Here is a 16803-nt window from a genome sequence, read left to right as displayed (position 1 = left end):
TTTGTTACTTAATGTATTTTGTTACATTAGTGTAATATATCATGTATATAAAGTATATGTATTAATGTATTCATTACATTGATGTATTTAATGTATGCATTAAACTGCATGTCCACTAGTATACTTGATTCCTGACTACTTTTGTTTAAATGGACCACTAAAACTCAAACATACAGATGAGGTCTGTCTAAGGTCAAAGTCGGACTGGGCTGGAGGTGAGAGGGGGCCACAGATGTGGGTGGGGCTGGGTGGGAGGTGTATTTAGGCTGGCGGGTGTGAGGGGTGGGCAGTTCTGGTGGAGAGACAAACAACTACGCGGATTGGAGTTTAGGCGCTGCTGGCGCCAGTCTCCATGGTCACGAGGTGACGCTCATAGCCTAACGTGATGCAGGCAACGCTGTCCAGGGGCAGGAGGTGAGCTGTGTGGGGGCTATGAGGTGAGGGAGTGGGGGGCAGTTACAGCCACCCTGTAGGAGCAGGAAAGAGGTCCAGACTGCGGTACACATCTCAGGTCCCAATTTAACTGTCCACTTCCTGTGGGACCACTTTTCTATATTAATCTACATTACATTACATTTATAGACAAGTTTGGTAAATGGGTATCATTGTGGTTTTTTTTCCCTGTAATCTTGTGTTTCAAGAACATGATGATACTTTTCATTTGTTAAAGTTTCTGTTATTGGGTAGCAATTTCCAATTTTCTTCACACAGATCCTATGTATTGTCATTTCCATGGTTTTTTAAAAAACGTGCTTTGTTGCTAGCAAGTCTTGATAAAAATTACATCTCTAACTTAGTATCTCTACATATTTATTTCTGCATGTTATTTCCCCATCATTGTACTAAATTCTGTTTGTAATACTTTTCCGTTGATTCTCATGACTTACAAAGGTAAACTTGCTCTCATGCAATCATGATCATTACATGGTTGTAGCTGTATGTGAACTAGAAATAGTTAAAGCTCGAAAGAAAACAAGAAGTGAGGTAATGTGAGGAACTAGAAAAATTCTTTGTTACTTATGAATATATTAATGACTAAATAAAATAGTAACACCCTTCTTAGCATTTTAAATGAGTTTAGGGCCTGGAAGCACGGTGTCCTAGAAATCAGAAGTATGTTGTCACAGGAAGTGTGCCCTCAAGTAGGTAATCTGAAGAACACAGAATGTAGCAAATGTCCACATTTTGAAGGAAAAAACTTGAGATGGTAAAATCTGGAATCTAACAGAGTAAGACTCTTTGTTCTGAGTGACATTATGAATCAGTTGTTACAGTAATGTGTGAGCAATGGAAAGAAGCAGGGATCCTCAGAGGACTACTGTGTTTAATCACAGTGTGATCTGGTCTCCTAAGTGGACAGATGTTCCTTTGCCTCCTGACCTATTGCCTAGGACACTTCTCCCCAATATTTGCAACATAGCTGACATTTTTTGTTCTTTAAGTTTCAGCTTCAGGCTTCCTGTTCCAAGAAAGGCAGCATTTCAGGTGTAGGGTGCAAAGGGACATGCTGTTTGTATTCTAATGGAGTCTTCATGATACAGAGTAGGGTTTCTCATTCTCAGCACTGTGGGCCTTTTGGGTCAGAGAGTTCATTCTCCTGGGGCATTGTCCTCTGCATTGTTGGTGCTTATTAGCATCCAATATCTCTATTCACTGTCAACACCTTTGCTTCCCTACCCCTCAGGACAATCCAAAATGGCTCAGTACTTTGCCTGAGCCCTCTTGGGGGCAAAAATTACCTTTGCTTGTGAAACAGTTTGAAGCTTTGATCATTTTTGAAACCAGGAAGATCTTGGTCTGGTATACAGTATTGTTATTATTTTGCTATGTCAATTATTTTCCACTCTGACTGCGATTTATTTTGGGAAGGTATTTAGAAGTGTATTTTAGAACATCTAAATATAGGAACCTTCTAGTTACCTTATGACTGGTTTCCAGATTAATGGCAAAGAGAGCAGTAAGCATAGTTTGTGAGACATTTTGTTGAAACCAGCTTTATAGCTAAATGTAGTCATTTTTTAAGAAGTTCCAAGTGTGGGTGAAAAGCATTTTTAATTTACTTTGTTACTGCTTACTTAAACAATAAGAAAACATTTATTCAAAATTCTACCCCAAGAGTTAAAAAGAATTGCTATCATTTCATGTATATACAATTGTAGATATGCTGATGTGCACATTTCTGTCTTCTTTCTCTGGATTTCATTTACTATTTTAGGTTATAAGTATGGGCACAAAAGTTGTGTATTTTCAGCTTTTATTTTTGATAATGTTTCTTTGAAGGGTGAAGATGTTTTTCATAAGTTTTGGTATGTAATATCTTTATCCCCATTCAGTTTATTTTGTAATTCAAATTGTTCTATTTTTGAGGTTATGTAGAAGTGTATTATGTAACTACCAAATCTAAGGACTTTCCAGTCACCCATTTATAATGAATTGTAGCTTAAGTGCAACGAGAGCACTTAGAGAAACATGTTGTATATAATTTCAACGCTGTGATGCTTGTGGAAACTGGCTTTATATTGGTTGGCCAAAAGCTAAAAATTTGGGATGAAGATGCCTGAAAGGCTGCAGAATAGTGGGACAAGATGGTTAGTACATTGTTCAGTGAAATTATTGATGAATAGGAAAAACATCTTTCTCATTGTGTCTTTCCCTAAAACCTGAATGAACCTTTTGCCCAAGCAAACAGAACGGTTTCCAAGTGTGCATCTCTGCTGCCGTCTCGTGGGCCTTTTGGGAATAACATGTTAGTAGCTGGTCAGCAGGAAAAGTGGTTGACTGTAGGAGAATATCCATGAATGTTGATGGAAATGTCATTGAGACGTGCGTTTAGTAAGTTTTAGATATCAGACTTAGTAGTTACCTTTTGTTCCCGATTTCTATATTAACAGCAATGACAGAAAGAAACATGCTGTATATAATTTCAGGCCTTTGGAATTTGTTAAACCTGTCCGTAGCACAGGATGGTCCCTTTGAGAAATGTCCCAAGTGTGGCTCTCTGCTGCCATGTCATGTGTCACTTGGGAATCACAGCTCCGTGCAGGCCAGCAGGAACAGTCATTGGCAATAGTAAATTATCTACCAAGGGCGCATGGAACGTTATTTGAGAAGTGTCTTTCATTATATTTAAATAAAAGGACTTTCTAGTTACCTTCTGTTTCTGACTTTTATGTTAGCAGCCACGAGGACGACATGTGTATTTTGTATAATTTCAGTCCTTTGAAGTTTTTTGAAAACTGATGGATGGTACAATTTGGTCATTTCCAAAGTGTTCTAAGTGTGCATACTGCTGCCATCTCGTGGGCATTCCTGGGAATGACACCTTCATGCAGGTCAACAGGAAAAGTTGTTTATTTCAGTGGAATATCAACCAATGTTGATTATAATGTTGTTTAGAAGTGTATTTCATAACTTTTAAGTGTAAGGACCTATTGATTACCATTTGTTCCTGATTTCTACATTAACAGCAATGAGAGCAAGAATTATACTCTATATAATTTTAGTTCTTTGTAATTTGTTTAATCTTCCTTTATGGCTCATTATGGTCATTTAGCAAAATGTCGTAAGTGTGGCTTTCTTCTTGTCTCAAGTGCGTCTTGGGAAGAACACCTTAGTGCAGGCCAACAGGAAAGGCTGTCAGCTGTAGTGAATGATCTATGAATGGTGAATGGAATGGCACTTAGTCGTGGATGTTATTAGTTTCATATAAATGGACTCTGCAGTTTGTTTTCCTTTCTCTCCCCCACGTACAACAACAGAGTCTTTACGTCAGGTAAGTAGGTGCCTCCTGTTGGCCAGACCTGTGTTTATATTTCATCTGTGTCCACGTCTGTGTGGTCTAATGTTCCATGTGTGTTGACATCCTGTCAGCATCGATGTCCCTCCCATGTCCACATCCTCGCCATGCTAATAATGTCCCAGCCTCACTGAAATTGTGATTGTGTCTAGGTCCCCTCTGCCTTGATGTCCTGGCCATGCTGGTGGTGTCCTGTGTTTATGTCCCTTCCACATCACTGTCTCATCTGTGTCAATGTAGACGTCGTGCTGCTGTGTTGCCTGCATTTCAATATCCCATTTGTCTTGATGTCCCCACTGTGCTGCTGTCCCACCTGCATAGATTTCCTGGTTGTGCCACTTTCCTATCTTTGTCGACGTCCCAGTTCCCTCGGTGTTCTGGTTGCACTTCTGTACTGTTTGTATGATGTCTCAACTGAGTTCCTACATGAGCTGCACCACTGTCCTCTCTGTGTAGATGTCTTGGTCATGTCGATATCCTGTCTGTGTCAGTGTCCTGGCTGTGCCTTTGTCCCCCTGAATCAATGTATCGGATCACTGATGTCCCAACTGCATTGATGTTTTAAAAGCTCCCATATCCTGGCTGCCGGATGTCCCCGTGGCATTGAGGTCCTGATTGCATTATTATCTCACCTGTGTGGCCATGGCTCCCCTCCTGGTTGTGGATTCATGGTCACCTGCCTTGGGCTCACAGTCCCCACTGCCCTCCACCAGCTGCAGGCTGAGGTGGATGGTCTGCATTGAACTGCACGGGGATACTCAGTCCTTTGACCCCCTGTGGGCAATGCAAGGCCCTCCTGGAAGCTGGTTGTTCCCTCAGGCTATGTCTGCCGCTGTTGCCACAAGAGTTAACAATTTAAGCATAGTAACCTATTTTCAACCGAATGATTATGTTGATGAAATTTGGAAGAGTTTATTAATTTAGGTTTTGTCATGTAGTTTGTGGGGTTGCCTAACAAAAAGTAATGCTCCATGAATGCTGCACTTTTCATAAATTGCCTATCATCCATCTTACCTCTACAAGACCCTGTTTCCCCATACCCCCAAATGCCCTATACACCTGATATCACCTCATTGTCTCGTATTCATTCATACTTGTGCACGCATTAAATGTTGAATATCTTGTATTGATCTGATTGTTATTTTTTTCCGTTTTTTTCTTTTTTTGAATATATTTTATTGATTATGCTATTACAGTTGTCCCATTTCCCCCCTTCTCTCCCCTCCACCCTATACCCCGTCTCCCACCCACATTCTCCCCCTTTAGTTCATGTCCATGTGTCATATTTGTGAGTTCTTTAGCTTCTACATTTCCCGTACTATTCTTGCCCTCCCCCTATCTATTTTCAACCTACCTTCTATGCTACTTATTCTCTATACCTTTTCCCCCTCTCTCCTCCTCCCACCCCCCTACTGCTAGCCCTCCATTTCTGTGGTTCTGTTCCTGTTCTAGTTGTTTACTTAGTTTCTTTTAGTTTTGCTTTAGGTGTGGTTGTTAATAATTGAGTTTGCTGTCCTTTTACTATACATATCTTTTCTTTATCTTCTTTTCTTAGATAAGTCCCTTTAGCATTTCATAAAATAAGGGCTTGGTGATGATGATCTCCTTTAACTTGACCTTATCTGAAAAGCACTTTATCTGCTCTTCCATTCTAAATGAGAGCTTTGCTGGATAGAGCAATCTGGGATGTAGGTCCTTGTCTTTTATGACTTGGAATATTTCTTTCCCACCCCTTCTTGCCTGTAAGGTCTCTTTGGAGAAATCAGCTGACAGTCTGATGGGAACTCCTTTGTAGGTTACTGTCCCCTTATCTCTTGCTGCTTCTAGGATTCTCTCCTTTATTTTTACCTTGGCTAATGTAATTATGATGTGCCTTGGTGTGTTTCTTCTTGGGTCCAACTTCTTTGGGGCTCTCTGAGCTTCTTGGATTTCTTGGAAGACTGTTCCCTTTGCCAGATTGGGGAAGTTCTCCTTTATTACTTGTTCAAATACATGCTCAATTTGTTGCTTTTCCCCTTCCGATTCTGGTACCCCTATAATTCAGATATTGGAATGTTTAAATGTGTCTTGGATGCTCTTAAGCTTTTCCTCGATTTTTTGAATTCTTATTTCATCATGCTTTCCTGCTTGGTTGATTCTATCTTCCTTCTGGTCCACTGTATTGTTTTGAGACTCAGATTCCTTCCTTTCACTATTGGCTCTCCTCCGCGTATCTTCCTGCATCTCTTTTATGGTAAACTGCATCCTTTCATCTCAATTGTGCCCAAAGTCACCCAATTCCGTGAGCTTTCTGATCACCAGTGTTTTGAACTACGCATCTGATAGATTGGCTATTTCTTGGTCGCTCAAAAGGATGAGTCCTGGGGGACTGATCTGTTCTGCTGGAAACATGTCTTATGTCTTTCCCTATCTCTCCTATTATTACTATTTTTTTTTTCTTTTCCGGTCTGGTCGCTCTTGTTACGGTGGGGGTCGGAGCCTTAGGTGTTCACCGGGGTTGGGCACCTCAGTCGCTAGATTGTGACGTTATATGTGGGGGTGGGGGCGGGAGCGGGGACGGTAGGGAATAATGGTGGTCATTCCGTTCTCCTGGGCTCAGACACTTCCTTGCTTGGGATCCCGGGCCGCGAGCTCTGCCCTGGTCCATAATTGCTGCCCCACTGGTTCCCCTAGCCGCAGCTTGCGTACTCAAGGATCACTGCTGCGTTCTTGCGCCCCAGGTGGCTGACGTGCTGATTTTGTGCCAAATTTCCCCCGACCTCCGAGCACCGCTGACCCGAGCCAGCCCCACGCCTGCCCGGCTCATTGTCCCCTACCGGTCTGGATGTATGGGTCTACTTCAACTTCTTGGCTGTCTGACTTCCATTCAGACAGATCCTCTGACAGTTCTGCGTGAAATTATGACTGTATATTATTGTTGTTCTATTCTTGGTTATGCGAGGAGGTACCGTACGTCCACTTATTCCTCCATCTTGCCGGAAGTCTGATTATGTTATTTTGATTATTATCCCACAAGTGTTAGAGCCAACAAGGTTTGTGGGACATAATCACTTTTTATTCCCCCACAGTTTTGAAAAGATGGCAGTGTGGAATGAATGGTGAAACAGTGCTAACTCCTGAAACTGTTGCAGCAGATCATGGACATCTGCCCTCCAAGGTCAGCATCCTTTTTGTTCACTCTGTCTTTGGCCCATTGTTGCTGGGTTTCACAAGATTTTGAAGTTTGCATTTGGAGAGACATGAGTTATATCTTACTGAGTCACAGGTTTGTTACAATGGGAGGATCCGGTTCAGTTCCTGCCTCTGGACTCTGGCAATGGGGGCCTGGCGTCTGGCTCCAGCTCCAAATTCTGGTTATAGCTGTATCCTGTGTCCAGAGCCTGTGCTTCAGAGTCAAAATGTATTCGGTTGTGTGTCTGCAGTCTTGCACCTCTTAGGATGTGACTTTATTTTTCTGGGTTTGCATGCAAGGTCCATGTGCAGATGAAGTTTTAGGTTCTGGTGAATGGAATCTGGTATTAAGGGTCTGGTGTCAGTCCCTGGCATCTGGTGTTTGGCCTTCGGACCTCATGGTCTGGCTCGGGTGTGGGCACACGGCTTTGGGTTTGGGGCTTTGGGCCTGAAGTCCTGGTTTTGGTTTGAGTCCACTCCAGGGTCCAGCTGTTGGAGTTAAAGGTCTGTGTCCAGGATCCTGAGTTTGGCTCTGGTGTCTGGTGTCTGTTAACAGATGATCATTTTGTCAAATTTAATGCCAATATGAATCCCCAGGTTTATGTAGTTGAGGCAGGTTAGTAAAAATGCTATGAAAATTCCTGGGTAGTGGAATGGGAAACTGAGTTTGATAGCTAAATAAGGCTTAGCGATTTACAGCCAAGTAATAAATCTGAGGATCTTATCTTCCCTGACCAAGGACATTTGAGAGCAAATGGTTCAGACATTCCAGTCCACGCAGGGGAAGACCCACCTCAGTCCCAGCCTTTCTCTGCTGACTTTTCTAAAAAGTCACATCAAAGGGCACCCCTGGAAAGCTGAGTATTCTGTGGAGATGACTCTTCTAAGACCTCCTCTAAAATCCTCAACGTTAGAAAACAGGTAAAACCCTAAAGACAAAGCATCCAGCATGCACTGTTCATTGAGCACACACCCGCCTTCCTTTCTCTTCTTTTCTTAGTCATGTAACTTGCTTTGTTTCTCCGTATCTGAAAAGGTCCCTGAGACTTGCAGCCAGGGGAGCAGTGGACAGCAGCAGCTCGTCCTGGGCCAACCCCTTGATTGTGTCTCCAAGGTCCGTCTTCGTGTCTAACTTTTCTGTTTCCCCAGAAGCAGCTCTGCCTCTGCTCACTCTCGTTGCTGTGTTTGTGCCTCTTCTATCTGAGGCCCTTTCTTTGTTTCACTGTCCTTAGATTTAATATACAAACTCACAAAATTCCCTAGCTTTGTGTTGTGACATTTTTACTGCACAAAGTTAAGAATCTACATGTATGAGACCTTCCCAGGGCAAACCTGCCTTGGGTCTGGTACCTTTTCAGTGACAGAATATCCAGATTTTGTTTATTCATTTACCTGTGGGTAGACATTTGAATGCTTTCTACCTTTCAATTGCTGTTAACAGTGTTGTTGTGAATAATCATGTATAAGTTTGTTATAACATCTGTCTTCAATTTTTCAGGTATGTGTTTTGAAGTGGAGTTATTGAACACAGTAGGGTAATTTTTTGGGAAATGTCAAACCATTTTATATAAGTCCTGCAATATTTTACATTTAGAAAAGAAATGGTCTGTTGTTCTAATTTTTGTTTGTGATTATAAACATTTCTCAGTTTTGCTTTTTCATTTATAGCCTTAGTATTGAATGGGAAGGGTATTGCGCAGTGATATAGGCATTAAATGTACTCTCTGATTTTTTTTTTTTTTTACCACTCGTACATAGGTCTTTTCTCTACAAGGGACTATTCAAGTTCTTTAAAACTATAGATATGTCTCCATTGATGAGTTATAAAGTTGTTTGTTGTGGTAACAAGAGTCTTATTGAAAGTGAGATGTGCAACCATTTCCTTCAGTTCTGTGGGTGGTCTTCTTACTCTGGGGATAGCTTCTCCTGCTATCAAGAATTTTTTGATCAGAAGGATACCACATTTACTCATTTACTTTCATCGATTTTGCTTTGGAAGAGTATGCCATGATATGCCGACAGCAGCCTCCTGCATCTCATATGTGTCATCATATGTCTGATATGCGTCATCATTGCATCATTTAGTTTGCTTGATTTAACATAACTTTTTTACAGAAACCTGCTTTATATTTTTAGACATTAGGTGTTTATGTTTCAAGGGTTTACAAGTTTAAATAGGAGGATAGACTGTTCTCTGGAGTATGATGTCCAGAGCCAGGCACCTGGAATCAGGGACAGGCTTTGGACACTCAGTCCAGTGTCTGGTGCTTGGCATGGCTCGGGGTTGGGATTAGGGGTTGCGGTTGAGGTTGATGCCATGACTTGTCTTTAACTTCATTTGAAACCCTTTTTAAAAAAATTTTATTGTAACAGCTGTCATCTCAGCACGCATGAAAAAAATCTGATCAGAACTTGTGAATATTTGTGTGGACATTTTCGTATTGAAGATGGATGAACATAGCAACATTATTGGCACATTAGGCTTTGTCACTTCAAAAAGGTGAAAGCTCAAGTGAAATGCAAAAAAGGTCTGTGGTGTGTGTGGAGAAGGGGCTGTGACTGACCGAATGCGTCAGAAGTGGATTGTGCAGTTTCAGGCTGCAGAATTCTCATGTGCAGTCGCTTCCTGCATCATAGGGACCAGCTGCAGTGCAGAGCCATCCAGTCAGATGTTAACAGAGGACAGACCACGTATGGCACGTGGGAACAGATGACATACTCAAAGTATCGTAATCATTAGCGTCGAAAATCATCTGCACCAGCATAGTTACATTAATTGCTTTGATGTTTGGGTTCCACAGAAGTTAAGCAGGGAGGTGGGGGAACCCTTCTTGAGCACATTTCCAAATGCAATTCTCTACTGAAGTGTAAGGAAAGTCTTCCAATTCCAAGAGAAATTGGGGGAGGGATGAGCTGTTGATATTTGACACTAATGTGGAACAGGAGAGACTGTGGGCACAGGGAGGGAACCACCACCATCCACTCCAAAGGGTGGTCTGCACCCGAAGGAGGCCATGCTGTGTATGTGGTGGGGTCCTTAGGGAGTCCTGTAGTAGGAGCTCCTCACCAGAAACCGGGCGGTTACTTCCAACAAGCACTGCTCCCCGTCAGACCATTGGAAAGCACCACCTGAGGGAAGGAGTCCTGAATTTGTCAGCAGAAGACAGTGATCTTCAGAGAGGATAAGGCGAGAGCACACGTTTCTCTGCGGTGACCAGGAGAAAACGGTTGCAGCCTGGCTGTTCTGATTCATCTGCAGCACTCACCCACCCACCCCTTTGGATTGCCATCGATTTCAGCCTTTCCAAAGTTCTAATGGAGAAAAATTTCCATTCTGTGGAATGGCACCTGGGAGATTTCTCTGCTCCAAAATATAAAATGTTGTGGGAAGAAAGAATGGTGAAGGAGCCTGAAAGATGGCAGAGGGCAGTGGAACAAAGCGGTGAATATGCTGTCTAGTCACATTGTTAGGGAAAATGAAAATGTGCCTGCCAATGCACCTCACAGTGAAAAACCGAAGGAACCTTGTGGCCAGGCCCATAGTACAGTATGTGTTCTGAGTGTGCATCTCTGCTGCCATCTCATGGTCGTTTTTGGGAATGACACCTTAGAGCAGGTCAGCAGGAAAAGTAGTTGTTTGCATTGGAATATCAGTGAGTTTTGATGGCAGTGGTATTACCAGGTGCATATGAAAACGTCTAAATGTAAGGACTGTTCTGGTATCTGGTAACTGGTTTCCAGATTAAGGGTGAAGGAAGGAATAAACGTGTCTAATGTGACATTTGTTGAAACTTGCTTTGTAGTATAATAAAGTCAGGTTTTTAAAAGTTCCAAGTGTACTTAAAAATTATTTGTAATTGGCTTTGTCTGTTGCAGCTTCCTTAAGCAATGAGAAAAGTAAAGCCTACTCAAAATTTTCCACCCAGAGGTAAAGAAAAATAAAAGTGCTATCATTTTATGTACATGCCCCTCCGGACACGTCTGCGGGCGGGTTTCCTCGATTGTACCTGGACTTCATTTATTGATGGAGGTTCCTTGTGTGGGAGCAAAACTTGTACATTTCCACCTCTGTTTCTAACATGTGCATTTAAAGGTAAAGATTTCTTTCTGAAGTTTTGGTATGTAGTGTTTCTAGAGTCATTCAGGTCAAATTATTTTGTAACTCAAATAGTGGCTCATTTTGAAGGTTATTTATGAGTCTACCTCATAAATACCAAACAACAGAACTTTCCAGTCACGCATTTTCAGTGAGTTCCAGCTTAAGTGTTATGAGAGCAAAACACACACTCTACATGATCTCAGTGCTGTGATGCTGGGTGCAGCCTGCTTTGTTCCCGGTTGGCTAAAAAGTTTGTTTGGCCCCCACCAGCCCCATCTTCATCCCCATCTTCCCACCCCTGTCATGTGGCTCTGGTTCACATACTTGTCTTTAACTTCATTCAAAACCATTTTGTTATACTGTATCATGACAAATGTCGTATCAGCATGAGTTAAGAAAAACTCATCGAAATTGTTGAGTGTCTGTGTGGCCATTTTCATATTTACGGTGGATCAACATAGTAATATTTTGGGTACATTAGGCTTTGGTATTTCAAGAAGGATGAAAATGCCAGTAAACAGAAGAAAAGATTTGTGGCGTGTATGAGAAGGTGTTGTGACAGATCGAACATGTCGGGAGTGGTTTGCAGCATTTTGTGTGGGAAGTTTCTCAGATGAAGATGCCTCAGGGACGAACAGACCAGGTGCAGTGGAGAGCCATCAAGTCCAGATGTTCTCTGAGGACAGACCACGTGAGGCCACACGGGAGACAGAACACATACTCAAAGTACCCAAATCAATTGTCAAAAACCATTTGCATGAGGATGGTTACAGTAATTGTTTTGGTGTTGGGGTTCCACACTAGTGAAGCAGGAAAAAATCCCAACCACCATTCTTCACAGCATTTCCATGTGGGATTTTCTTTGGAAAGATAAGGAAAGTCTGTTTCTATTTCCAAGACAAATTGTGAGGGTGGGTGAACAGTTGATACTTTACAACAACATGGAACTGGAGAGATGTGGGGGGCAGTGCAAAAGAATGGAACCACCACCTGCCACTCAAAAGGGCAGTTTTCATCCAAAGTGTTGTGTAAACGGTAGGTTAGAGTTAAGGTGAGAGTCAGGGTCAGGGTTATGTTTAGGGTTAGGGACCCTTGAATGGCCCCACACTCACCTGGCCCTTAATGTCAAATCAACTGTCAGGTTGAAGTGAAATGTCCAGGGAAAGGCCAGCCCATGGAAAATTAGGTGAGCGGTGGGTGGGTGTGGGGTGGTGGGAGGGGGTGTTTGAAGTGAGTGGGGGCAGGGAGCAGCTGCAGCCGGTCTGTGAGGAGCTGCAAAGGGTGCTCAGACTGTTTGTGGGGTTTGAGTGTGAGGCCTCTTTGTAAGTGAGCCATTCCTGTGGGACCACTTCTTGCGAGCACATCGCATAGACCATGTACCAGCTTTGGGAGCACCTGACTTCTGGTCCCAGTTCAGTGAGTGTTGGCCAGGGCCAGCCTCACAGGCTCTCAGGAGGCAACCTGAGTCTGAAGTTGAGGTACTTCAGGGGTAAATGTTGTAAGCTACAAAACGAGAAACGTTACCAGTGACAAAGCAAAGGCCCTGGGAGGTTTCTTCCGTGTCCAAAAGAATGAAGCTTGTAAACGGCAGACCCAGGCTCACATCACTGTTAGGGACCAAAAGTTAGGGGTTTCTTCTGTCAGAACTGCCTCAATGCACATGAAGAAGTGCAAGTAAGGAAAGGAGACATTTTGGCCTAAATGGTTAGAATTTTTTCCCTGCTGACTGTCAAGAGACCCCACTGGATGAGTAAAGAGAAGGCTTCTGGTATCCCCACAACAGTCTAGATTATTATAATCCAATTGTTACAAATATTCTATATAGAATTATTTATAATTCTATAAAACTATTCAACATTTTTCTGTGGTAATTTTTCCCTAAAATGAAAATGGCCTTGTTTGTTGCAGCTTACTCAAACTATATAGAAAAATGAAGTTAATTAAAATCCTACCCCAAGGAACATTAACTGCTACCACTTTGAGTGTATCCCTCCCAGACACGTGTACGTGCACATTTCCTTGCTGCTACCTTCTCTGGACTGGACTCACTACATAAGGTTCTTTGTGTGGGTTCAGAGCCATCGGAGCTCCACCTTCTGTCCTTTCCTGCTGTGTGCACTGAAGACGGCATGTTTCCCTGTAGCTTGTGGTACGTAGTACCTTTCAGTTCAAATTACTTTTTGACTTCAATAGAGGCTTATTTGGGGGTTAATTAGAAGTGCGTTTCATAACTTCTAAATATAAGGACTTTCCTTATATTTATATAAGGAAATTTATATAAGGACCTTCTGTTACTGAATTCTAGATTAACTGCAATGAGAGCAGGAAACGTTACTTCATATAATTTCAGTCCTTTGAAGTTTGTTGAAACTGTTTCATAGTACCAGTGTGCTTCTCTGCTGCCATCTGGTGTTCAAGTTGGGAATAATGCAGTGCAGGTCCACAGGAAAAGTTGTGGGCATAGTGGATCACCTAGGAATGTGGTGTGACCCTAACCCTAACCAATGTTATTTAGATGTGCGTTTCATCACTTTTAAAAATAAGGACTTTTTAGAAGCCTTTTGTTAGTGATTTCTAGATTAAGTGCAGTTAGTGCCAACAATATGCTTTACATAATTTCAATTTTTGGAAGTTTGTTTAAATTTGCTTTACAGTACAATGTGATCACTGAAAAAATGTTCCCAGTGCTCCTCTCTTCTGCCGTCTGGTGTTCATCTTGGGAAAAACGTTGGTGCAGACCAGAAGGAAACGTTGGGAATCATGGATCATCCCTAAATGTTGAATCCAACTTTGCTGCTCATGTTAAGTTTATATTTTTTAGGATTCTATTTATTTATTTTCAGAGAGAAGGGATGGGAGGGGAGGGAGAAAGAGAAAGAGAAAGAAAGAAACATCAGTGTGTTGATGTGTGTAAGAGATATATCACTCCGTTGCCTGTCACAAGCCCCAAACTGAGAATCTGGCCCACAACCCAGCCATGTGCCCTGACTGGGAAACCAACCGTTACCATTCTCTTCACAAGCTGGTGCTCACCGCACTGATCCACACCAGCGAAGGCTCATGTGAAGTTTTTTATATTTCTAATAGGGTTTTTAATTTATTTTTTATGTTTTTGAAATGAGTTTGCAGGTTTGATCCCTGGTCAAGGCACATGCAAGACTCAAGCAATGGCTTTGACTGGTGTGGCTCAGTGGGCTGGGTGTCTGCCTACCAAGCAAAAGTCTCCAGTTCCATTCCCAGTCACAGCACATGCCTGGAATTGAGGCAGGAAATAGTCAGGAGAAAACTCCAGAGGTGCTCTAGAGCTAAGATAGAGGGCATTGTACAGGACAGAGACCCTGTTCTAAGACCAGTTGTTCCTGCTTTCTGGAAAAGTGCTGAATCATGGTGAATCTTGAATGCAACTGTTCAGAAGATGCTACATGACCCCTGCTTCATTATAATAGTGGTATAATAAATCAGCATTGTGGGATCATCTTCCTGGGTGGTCAGTCAAGGAAGATCATGGGAAACCACATGCACAGCAGCTTTAAAGTAATATAAGTAATCACCCAGCTCCCTACACCACAAGGTGGTCTGAAACCATGTGAACTATGTGAGCAAAGCTGAAACAGAAGGGCCTGTTTATGACTTAGTTTTGAGAGCCACACACCATTTTTGTAACACAGGTCAGCTTGGTTGTGTGAAGGAGGAAGTGTACAAGGGCAGGGGTGATAGCATGTGGATTTGGGGGACACCTTGGAGGCTGGCAGCTACACTAGGAATATGGCTTGCTGCTGGAGGGGAGGGAGAGGGCACAGACCTCTCTTTATTCATCTTGGATCGTGAAACCTTCTGGGAGAGCTCCAGGGTCTGTCCTGGTGGGGCGGTTGTGACCATCACATGGCAGTTGTGGGCTCCCCTCCCCACTGTATTTCAGTGCCAGCCCCTCTTCCAGCATTGCACCAGGACTCTGCCCCTCTCCCATGGCCCATGCCGAAAAGTCACCGAACACTGAGTTTATGGTGTTCTCTCTGGGCTGTGCTGGTCTGGGGAGAAACAGGGAAGGGAAATGAAACCCAAGAAAGTCACACCTTTCTTTAAAAGAGCATAAAAGAACATAATAGTGGATATTTATTATTGAAATCTACAGTTTATATAGACACTCTTCCTCACAAGCCTGGCACTGGGAGGATAGAAAGGTCATTGTTTCAGGTCATGGGGGCCAGTGTACTCCTTTGTTGAACCCACTCCAGCAGGAACAGGGTGGGTCATGCTTAGGTCTCCCTCATGCAGGAGAGGGTATGATGGGGTCCTCACTAATTGTTCACCATCTCTGTGTATTGAATTCAGCTCTGGTTCTAAGAAAGGCATGAGCCCTGGAAGCTGTTAGCACCCTTCCCTGTGCTTATGCAGATGTTTACCCTGTTCTCTCCCTGAGTTGCTGGACTCCAACCCATTGGGATCATGGGAATTTTGTGCTCCTGGGCCACTGTGGACATTATCTGGGAATGAGTGGCCAGGAATGACCAATGTTGTGTGTGTCCACTATCCCATTACACTTCACAAACAAAAGTTTAAAGATACAAAAACTAATAATTTTGAGATGGTGTCAGTGGTGTATGAAGACCTATGGGACCCAGGTATAAGGAAAGTACATTACAGAAGCTCCTGTGTTGTGGGCTTCATGAATGCCATATGCAGATTGGGTGCACCTGTCACAGAAAATTGGTCCTTCTTGTCAATGCAGTAAAGGATTACAGATCGGCAAGTGTGTTAGTGTGCAAACAGGGTTTATTAGTGATACATTCTCATGGAAGAGGACAGGTCTTGCTGAGATGGGAGTGAAAGGCAAGAGCACCAGGTCCTTTGCCCTGAGGACTTATATAGTTGCTGGGATGGGGGAGAAGTTACATATTGATTGGTGGGTAAAAGTGGTATCAGCCTCCACAGGGACTGTGACTACCCAAACGCAGGTATGTGTGGGAGTTGTTAGCCTGAATCCTTATCTTGCTTCAGACCCCACTTGGCCATCTTGTAAAATAGCTATGTGACAGGAGACAGTTAAAATTGAGGCTGTTACCCAAAGTTATCTATGGGCTCTTTCTGTAAGCACTAGGGACCCTCTCATAAATCAGAGTGGCCAGAGACAAGCAAGTAGTCAAATTTGTCTTCTGGGTCCTTTCCTCGAGTGCTGTGGACCCCTCCCATCTTCTAGGCCTTGGGATGAATACACTTTCAAAGCCTTTCTTTGCCAGATACTGGAAATGATACCTGGAATTTCAATGTGTTAGCATAGTGTTTGTTGTGATATTGGAACATCTGGCAATGGAATTGGACCAGGCTTAGGACTGCTAAGTTAGTGGGTGACACATGTCTTCCTCATCCTCCCTGCCTTGGCTTACCATCTGCCCTACCTAACAAGCAGTGCAGGCAGGTGCTGTTCCCAGTGTCAGTTCTCAGCAAGGGGTGGGTGAGGGTCTTGTTTCACAGGTCATTCCCAGTATCACCTGCCTGTGTTGAGGAGGCTCTGAGGGAGTGCAGATCAGTGGGAGGGTGGTGACCTGGAGGGAAGCGATTCCCCACCTCAGGCCTCCTTCTCAGGGAAGCTGAGTCTATGTGGGGAAAGCAGTGGGGTCTGTTCAAACTCTGAATTTGGCTACAGCCCCCTACCCTGTCCTTATCTTCTGTTGCCCAGAAATAAAGGCCTGGAAGACATGGGCACTGAAGGCTGTTCAGCAGGACTTGTGATCTCAGC

The 16803-nt window shown here is 43.1% G+C and overlaps 1 protein-coding gene across 1 annotated transcript in view; it reads right to left on the bottom strand.

Annotated features, from left to right (window-relative positions):
* Positions 1-16803, bottom strand: part of LOC114489918 (histone-lysine N-methyltransferase PRDM9-like) — a 46259-nt gene that overhangs the window by 20657 nt on the left and 8799 nt on the right. The gene's annotated exons all lie outside the window — the stretch shown is intronic.

This window comes from Phyllostomus discolor, chromosome 1 (assembly GCF_004126475.2).
Source record: "Phyllostomus discolor isolate MPI-MPIP mPhyDis1 chromosome 1, mPhyDis1.pri.v3, whole genome shotgun sequence".
NCBI classification, from domain to species: Eukaryota; Metazoa; Chordata; class Mammalia; order Chiroptera; family Phyllostomidae; genus Phyllostomus; species Phyllostomus discolor.
The sequence above is the reverse complement of the archived record's forward strand: the minus strand, read 5'-3'. Positions and strand labels throughout refer to the sequence as shown.